The sequence below is a fragment of the Lygodium microphyllum genome, chromosome 4 (assembly GCF_053477565.2).
Source record: "Lygodium microphyllum isolate KBCC chromosome 4, Lygodium_microphyllum_v1.1.10, whole genome shotgun sequence".
Lineage (NCBI taxonomy): Eukaryota > Viridiplantae > Streptophyta > Polypodiopsida > Schizaeales > Lygodiaceae > Lygodium > Lygodium microphyllum.
In genome coordinates, this window is record NC_141138.1 from 64,755,946 (window position 1) to 64,765,331 (window position 9,386).

The window sequence follows — 9,386 nt, forward strand, 5'->3', positions numbered from 1 at the left end:
CCCCTAGACTAAGGGCAAGATCACCCTCGAGGAGCTCTCCTTCTTCTTCGACCACCGCTTTGGCCACAAGAAGAGATCGGTAGCAGTTGATGATCAATGCCGGGATGAGCCGAACTAGGGCACTCGTGGTGATGTGAATGCTTGTTGAAGCTGCATTAATATTGAATCAACGCATAGCTTCTAAGGCTTAAGGTTTAAATTTAAAGTTGCAATGTTGAATCAATATTTTCAGCATCAAATTGCATTCAAATCCTAACTTAACAGATATTTCCCCCTCACACTACCAAATCGGTAAACTTTACTTACCCTTGTTGTACTTATATTATATAGCCTTGAGAGGTGAGCCGCACACATAAGATGGTAGTCACAATAAGTGTAACCAATTAACTTGGTAGTTCCAACATGGGCACACATTTGGCATAGTTTAGCTATCCCAAGGTTTAATTTCTTTGAAGAACTTGAGGCACACATTTGGCATAGTTTAATTTCTTTGAAGAACATGAGGCCTACTCGTAAGCATGTACGTGTTAAATGTTTATCCACTATATTAAACAATTGCCCTTCATTTCATCCCCACTAAAATCAATAGATTGCATGCTATCCTTTTTCCTATAAGATTTGCTAATGTGAAGGGTTCCTAATCTATAAGAGAGCTAATTCATATTCAAAGAACCACATAGAAGCTTGAAGAAGAATTCAAATAAAATAAAAGTATGTTCTACACAATGCATACTAGATGTTCTATACAAATGTACTTGTGTGTCCACACTCGCACTTCAATTTCTCCAGACACGATACGTACATGTGGACTAATGTATTGCATCTTACTCTCACACATGTACAAATTGCCCCAAAGACCTTGTACCCTAGTTCTTATCCTAAGGTACTTGAAAGTGTGTGTACAAATGCATCTACAATGTGTGAAAGTATTTGCACTCTTGTCCAAGAATCGTGCAAATTTGGCCTTATATATTACCTGAGTGCATAAGGTAATCAGCTGCTTCAATATGTCTAAGTAATCGAGTGGATAAGGTGTTCTTTTAGTAAAATGCTATGAGCCATAATGACATAGAATGGCCATTTTCTAGCTTGCCATCCTAGACCTAGCTTATCCTCAAACCAACCCACATCCCAATCCCATCCACTTATAAGAGCCCTCTTTGATGGTGACAAAGGAGGGCAATTCTAGTCCACATCCCCATTCCCATTCCCAAAACCATCCACATCACTATGCTATGAGCACTAAGTAGTAGAGTGTGATGGTGGTATAGTGTCTAAGTATTATATAATCATGTGCTAATGCTACCTAGAGTGATTCATGAGTGCCTAATGTGGCCTAAATTGCTGAGTGAGGTTATTGTCATTAAAAATGAAGTTCTCAATCTGGTCAGAGGGTGCCTCGTGATCAAGGGTAAGAGAGTGGAGATGGTAAAGTGAGTTGAACTAAAGTGCATGATTGTGCAACTACGTGACTATGTGATTGAGTATGTGCACGTGGAAGAGTGTGCTTGAATTTTTGCCTAATTAAACATGTGGCCAAAGTGCTCCAAGTAGTTAGGATGATGTGCTTCAAGTGATCGAGTTCTCCAATGTGGCTAAACAATCTTGTGGCCTATCTACATAGTAGTTAAGTGGACTAAGGTGCTTAAGTGGTTGGGTGAAAAAAGCAATGTGTGGTCCGCATGATGAAGAGGGAAAAGACAGTGTGGTTCAAGGGTACTAACCAATGTGGTGAATGCTCATGCATAGCCATGGTTGATGCAAATATATACCCATATAATATTGATAGCTTGTAGATATGTTGCAAGATGAGACTCATGTAGGTACTTATGATATAGGGGAGATGCCATGTACACCTCAACCTATAGCTAAGTGAGAAAAATGCTACTCGATGCAATGGGAACAACACTCCACTCATCAATAAGCTAGTTACTTGTGCACAAGTGAGAGATCAACTTCTTCAACTAATCTTGCTAATTCTCAGTCCCTTAAGATAATCTATAAAGTATGTGGTGTAATATTTTAGTGGTTCACTACACTAATACTTCAACCATTACTTTGCTGCTATGATCATAGACCATGTGTAAGAATCAACTCCATGATATCAGAGCGATGATTGCAATGGAAATTTGAGCCAAATGAATTACAAAAGCATATTATAACTAGCATTAAACAGTGTAAATGAGGATGACTCAATCGCACTCAAAATTATTAGTTCTGACATAAGCCTCAACTTAGCTCTAATCTTTTATTTGTAATATTATAATTACAATTAATTAATAAAAAATTTAATGAATATGAATAAAATAAAAGAAAATAGAGACAACAATGCACTCTAAATAGATGAGTACAATCGCTTTAAAGCTAAAGCATATAAATTTTCTTTATGTGATAACAGCCTCCATAATAGTAATAATTTCACATTGCACTCCACTAGTGATCAATATTACAATCATTACATCTCTATACTTGTCTAGTTATTCACTCACCAAAAGTAAAACAAATTAATTGCCTATAATCGTCTGTTTAGCACAATATGATCATCATCACACATATAAAAAGTTAGAATTGTACTACAAATAGGTCAAAATTAATGAGAATCCACAAAATGACTAAATACAACTTATTTTAATAGAAGTAACACATGATGTATAAGCCTATCTTACTCTCTATATTCTTTACCTTAAATTAGAATTAGACTCAATATATACTAGGCTTATACTACATTAAAGGTTAGTGTTGGGGCTAGGCTTGTAGTAAGGTAGAGCTTAATCTTAGGCTTAGGTTTAGATTGGATTAGTTATATAGGCAAGGTATATGCATAGGCTCCTCGTACAGACAAACTGATAGAGGCTATAGAGTGGCTAAACATAGGTATGTCTAACATAAATACACAAGGGGTAGGCATAGGGTACACATATGGCAAGTTAGGAAAATACTAGGCATACTATAAGCCAATCCTATGTGTATACATAGTCTAAGCATATTCTAGGAAGAGTTTAGACATAGGGTAAGCGTATGCTAGGAGCCAACGCCTAACACAACCCTATCCTATTCTATGGTTACCTTGTGCCTAGAAAATGCTAGATATAAGTTGTATTCTTATGCATAGCATATAATGTTCCTACTTTATATTATCGAGCCAATGCCTAACCTAGCATGTGCTTATCCTATGCCTAATGTATAAGCTAGGCTATATATAAGCTATGGATAGGCTAGACTAATCATAGGCTACACAAACTAACGAGTATAGCTATAAGTGTGGAATCAAAAGCTTAGCTCATAAGTGAGTAATATACAAATGTAAATTTCAAATAAACTAATATTTATTTACTAGTTTTACCTAGCAAAATCGTGAGTCTACGTTAACTTGAAAGACTATCCATAATTTCCTAGTTAGATGATAGTACTTGCTAGTTATGACTAGTGAAAAAAAAAATCCTAGTTATGTTGATATTGTTACTAGATATACAATAACTTACTAGATAATGTTACTAGATAAGGCTTCAACTTTCTAGATACTATCTAGAAAAAGGGATTTACTAGTTAGAAGAGATTCCTGATGACAAAATTATCTAGTTATAACTAGAAAATTCTACATTCTTCCTAGTTTGGTTGCTATTCTTCCTAGTTATAGTGTGAACTTTCTATATAATAAGTGGTCTAGAGTTTGTTGTGCTCTCATCTTGGTTTTGGAATAATTCTTTTTCAATATTTCCACTTTCTAGGTTCTACATATTATTTTGTTGCTTGTTTACTCTTTTTTTTCTCTTTGTCCTCTTTCTCCTCTCAATATTTCTCTTTCTCTATGTCTCTCCACCCCATTGGAAGAAGCAATAAGGTTGATAAGGTAACTAGAATGTAAAGGTTGTTATGGTTTTAGAAGTTATTTTCACTAATGATAGGCCTTTTTCTTTAATTTTTATCTTTCTTACTATTGTCCTTGCTCTTTTTATGTATTTGCATGCTCCTTTGAAAGAGGCTTGCTAGGTCAATTGAATTGAAGGAATCAAGAAATTTATGAAGGTAAGTGAAATGCTAACTATAAGGGATTAAGAAGTCTTTTTTATTATAAGAGATGCTCTCTTGCTTTTTATGTATTTGCATGCTCTATTGAAAAAGGCTTCATGTGCCAATTGGTATGGAAGAGGCAAGGAATTTGTCGTTGTTATCTTTCTTCTTCTCTTCCATGTTGTTGGCCCTGTATATACAAATAAAGTGAGATAACTAAAAGTTTAAAAATGAAAAATTGGAACTCAAAATCTTTCTACAATTTCTTGCAAATTACATGTTAATTTTTAAGTTAATTATCTAAAGATCCACATAGCTCATAGTTCGGCATAGTGATATCCATTTATAGATGTGTAAAATGATGCATTCTTCTGCATCTCATATATTTTACCTATCCTATTACATGCCTTTTGACATGCTCTCACTTTGGATAATGCTCTATTAAGAGTTGTTTTAAACCACAAAAGTGTGCATTTATAGATCCATATATGGGGTTATTTTTCTACATCTCTTGCATACTTCTCACATTTTTACATGTGCTAAAACATGCTCCTACTCTGCATAATGCATTTCTTTCATTCCTAATGACCCAATGAATGAAGGGACCAAATGGGACATTTCTAATGGCAATGAGGAGAGGGGGCTTTGTTGAGTTGAGGGCCATTTTCATAACATGAGGGATAGGTTCTATCAAGAGAAAGCAAAAAGCGTGATTGGATGGGATAATTGCAGTAGGCCTTCTGAAATGAGTCAAGAGATGGGTGGGTAATAGAACCGCAACTCTATCTAGTCTAGAATTATAGGAGAGTGATTGCGATATGTAGCATCTAACACGTCTATGTCTTTGATGAAGCTCTCGTGGAAGGGTATCATGACTTATTTGTCTATCCATATTTCTTGTCTATGAATAAGAAATGTTTAATCGAAACTAAACAAAGTCAATGTCATTTGATTGCAGTGCTCAAAGTGGTATAACTTGTTGGTCAGTTAGTGCTTATAATTAATCAGAAGAAAGCTGTCCCGTTCAGATTTTTATTAGACTTCTTTGTAGCAGTTTGTTTGTTCGTGAGTTTATACTGCATGTGCGCCAGAAATAACGCGTAATCTTCTTTCTGTAAACACGAGTTTCAGACCATGCACATAAGCGTACGTTATGTGCTAGGTTATGTGCATGCTGTATTAGGGCCGGGTCGCACTCAGCGCCTATGGGGGAATGGGGGTGGGATCGACCAGTTATCGGGAGGTCGCACTCAGCGCTTGCAAGGCAAGTGGGGTTATCCTAAATTTCCATTACCCCCATTAGTCCTCTGGGAAATGGGAGTGCTAGGCTCTAGCGATGTGTTACAAGCGCTAACGAATCCTATTTGGAGAAGTATTTTTTGTTGCAGGCGATGGACGAATGACTAGCAAGCGAGCTTTAATTTGCAGCAGGATTCCGTTACCCCCATTAGTCCTCTGGGAAATGGGAGTGCTAGCGTTGTGTTAGCAGCGCTAACTGCTAACGGATCCTATTTGGAGAAGTATTTCTTTTTGCAGGCGATGGACGAATTACTAGCAAGCGGGCTTTAGTTTGCAGCAGGATTTCTTTAATTCTCTTGTGCCCCATAGCCTAAATAAACGCCGCACGAGAGAGCCAATCGTCTTGTTTACTTTTCTGCAATAAACTGGCCGTGCGTTACACTCAGTGCTACGGCGTGACCATAGACTTGGCAGCCTCTACGTTTCAGGTCCAAAAAAACCTTGGAAAGGCTGGTGCGACCGTGCGACCCGGGTCTTATAAGCGCTCATGAGTCATGATAATGTTAAATGCAGCGTCTGGTATAGATAATAAGAGGTCGGGCGACAACAGTCTGTACTTGAGCGCCGACTCCCACAAAGAGAAAGAATGAGAGAGAGAGAGAGAGAGAGAGAGAGATACGAAGTGGATACTCGGGATTCGGGATACATTATACAACAGCTGGCCACAATAGTGACTATACTCGAGCGCTGGCCCGCGGGCCGAGAGAGAGAGAGAGAGAGAGAAAATCATTCTTCGTACATATTACTTCGAAAGTACCTCCTAGTTTAAGTTAGATTTCGCAAACGGATGACCTTGGACGGTAGACCTAAGACCACCGTTTTGAGCTCCAGTCCTGTGGCCTTCCTATAATAATTGTAACCTAAGAATAAACTGGTCTACAATAGAGACGTTTCCCGTGTTTGCTATACATTAAATTGGACCTTGCTTTCTTAGGTCTATTTCTACTGTGTAGAAGGGCAAGAGGAAACGCAGTTCTGCAAGTACTAGAAGAAGTGCTACACAGCACGAGCGCAGACATGTCTCAAGTTCACACAATCCTTATTATATCATCAGTATAAGCTCCATGATTGTTAGGACCGATGGATTTCTGATACACTGAAGTCGTTGCTGTTTCAGTAACATTGCTCAGAGACATGACTGATCGTTAGGATCTATAAAGCCAGCGGATGGTACAGCACACTGTGAGAAAACCGGATTCAGTCCATTTTCAGCTTTATAAAGCAGTATTATTCCATTCCCTTGACAAAAGCAAGCATACATGTTAACAATCAGCTAAGACTGCCAAATTAATCGCATATAATTTTGGATAGAAAGACAGGGCGTTGGAAGATGGGGGTCCTAGAATACACAATCGACTATGTTTGCACAGGAAGATCAGAATGGCGCATGAGGATCTGCTTGGCGTGGAGACGACCATGGTAGCGACCTAATGCAGTGAGAGTGAAATGCTGCGCATAAAAGTGATATCGCAGATAGAAGTGGCCAGGAAAGCCCGTGCCAGTGAAGTGAGCCTCATGCCACGACCCGTCGCTTCTTTGGGATCGGATAAGATAGCCGATCCCATCCTCGATAGCATCGACCTCGTACTTACCCATCGTGTCTCCAGCCGCCATTAGCCCCATGAGAGCCCACGCAGTTTGGGAGGGTGTGCTGGGGACGCCTTTGCCTTTGAGGAAAGGGTCATTGTAGCTGTAGCAGGACTCGCCCCATCCGCCATCGCCAATCTGGGTAGTCCTAGAGCCGTTCTGCATGCGCACCAGCCACTTTGCGCCTTTCGAGAGCTCGTCTTGGTGGGACGAAGGGTCGACGAGGGACAGGGCGACCATGGCCCCGCAGGTGCCGTAGATGTAGTTGACACCCCAGCGCCCGAACCAGGAGCCGTCGGGCTCCTGCTCTCTCCTGAGGTAAGCCACGCCGCGGTTGATGGAGTGGAGGGGGGGCAGGCAGGAGTAGTACTGCTGGCACTTCAAGCGCCCGACCATCTCGAGGACACGCGCGGTGACGTCGGCCGTGTTGGGGTCGATCATGGCCTTGAGGTCACCGTACGGAGTGGCGTTGAGCCAGTCCTGGTCGTTGTTCTTGTCGAAGGCGCCCCAGCCGCCGGCCTTGCACTGCATGGAGGCAATCCACTCAACGGCGCAAGCGACGGCGCCCTGCTTCACGGGCTCGCGGTGGGGCGGCAGACGGACGGCCTGCAGGGCCATGACCACCACCGCGGTGTCGTCCACGTCCGGGTACCAGCGGTTCACGAACTCGAAGGCCCACCCGCCGCTGCCCGCCTTGCCGCCGTTTTTGAAGGCCCAGTCGCCCGGCTGGGTGATCTGCTTCTCCATCAGCCACTCCCCCGCCCGCTGCAGCGCCGGGTGGTCCGGAGCCAGTCCGGACTCTACCAGCGCCCGCACCACCAGGGCCGTGTCCCACACGGGCGACACGCACGGCTGCACCCAGTACTCCTCCTCCGTCTCCATGGCGAAGTCCCGTAGGGCCTTGAGGCCGCGCTGCATGACCGGATCTGTGAGCTCGTACCCTAGCGTCTTCATGCACAGCAGGGAGTAGAACATTGCCGGGAAGATGCCCGCCCAGTCGCCGGTATCCTCCTGCCTCTCCAAGACCCATCTCTCAGCTTCCCGCAGCCCCCACCGCCTGAAGGGCACCAGGTTCAGCTTCTCGGCCACCTTGAAGGCTCGATCGACGGCCAAGAAGACGTCCGTCCACTTGCCCTCGAACTTGGCGTACGTCGGCGCGTTCTTCCGCCCTTCCGCGTACAGCTCGTCGAAGGCGTGGGGAGTCACCACCTCCGAGAACACGGGCTTCTTATCGAACACCACCATCAGAGGGACAGTGCATCCCCGCGCCCAGCTGGACATCTCGTAGATGCTAGTCAGGAACCAGCTGGGCAGCAGCATGAACCAGACTGGAAGGGAGGGTATCCCCCTCCAGTCGAAGCAGCCCAGCATCGCCAGGCAGAGCTTGGTGAAGATGCGAGTCTTGGTGACGCCCCCTCTCTCAAGAATGAACTGCAGGGCTCTCTCCAGAGCCGGGTCCGTCTTAGGCACACCTAGGAGACGCAAGGCCAAATACGCCTCCGTCGTGACACTCACCTCGCCGCCGTCCCCGTAGAAAAGCTCCCATCCCCCGTGATCACACTGCTTCTTCCTCAGATGCCTCTCCATCTTGTCCTTGGGGTATTGGTTGTCCTGCATGCCCAGGATCTTGTACAGGAGCACGGTCTCAGCGGTTATGGACGCGTTGCTCTCCAGTTCCGCCCACCAGTAGCCTTCCGGGTACTGCAGGGACAGTAGAAAGTCTTGGCTCTTCTTGATGGCCTCCTCCAGCTGGGACGACGTCATCGCCATAGTTGGGCACTGTAACGGCCTCTGGCTGCCATCTAGCTTAGTTTCTAGGTCAGGACCCCTCAGCAGGCCGCTGCTTATGTCTTGACTGTAGGGCGTCTGCATGGCTGCTCACGAACTTTCCTGCAAAAAATGAGACATCAGATATGATCAGTGAGCTTCTAGGCCTGATTAAGCTACAGTGGGATACGTCAACACTAGTTCGTTGATTCATGATTCATGATGACAAGCAGCAGACTTCTCGACGGATGAAAGGAAACATTAACAATGACGGCTCCTTCGATACATCAGCTAATCGAATCAGGTAATTTGTGGTTACATGCCTGCTGGTGAATATAATTGCTGATGAAAAAAAGGACAATGAGCTGCTGCGCCTACTTAGTGCTGCTGAGCTGTTGAGAGTTTGAGATCGACAACACATAGGTGGATGCCGTCTCTTTATAGGGATAGTTTAGAATCCACAGAAGAGATGAATCGTGACGCGTGAGACCACATGAATCACCATATTTGACTTCAAGATTAAATGAATTGAATGATAGGGTTGACCGTCTTACGGGAATCATTAATAGTCTCGTCGCGGTTGGTCGACCAACAAGCGGTGAGTGCACAGTTTGACGCTGACATGGCAGGTGAGCAGCTGATCTTAGGATATCTTTGGGATACATCATAACGCTTTTAACGACAAAAAGCCTTGCTTAAAGCAGCATAACATGCGAAATCTA

At 43.4% G+C, this 9,386-nt stretch overlaps 1 pseudogene across 1 annotated transcript; it reads right to left on the reverse strand.

The window, feature by feature from the left end:
• Nucleotides 1-6,493: 6,493 nt before the first annotated feature.
• On the reverse strand, nt 6,494-9,135 carry LOC148037113 (dammaradiene synthase pseudogene; annotated as a pseudogene). The gene is made up of 2 exons (XR_015690577.1): nt 8,988-9,135; nt 6,494-8,787 (listed from the first exon to the last, which is right to left on the reverse strand). The product of XR_015690577.1 is annotated as a dammaradiene synthase pseudogene (transcript).
• Nucleotides 9,136-9,386: the final 251 nt, after the last annotated feature.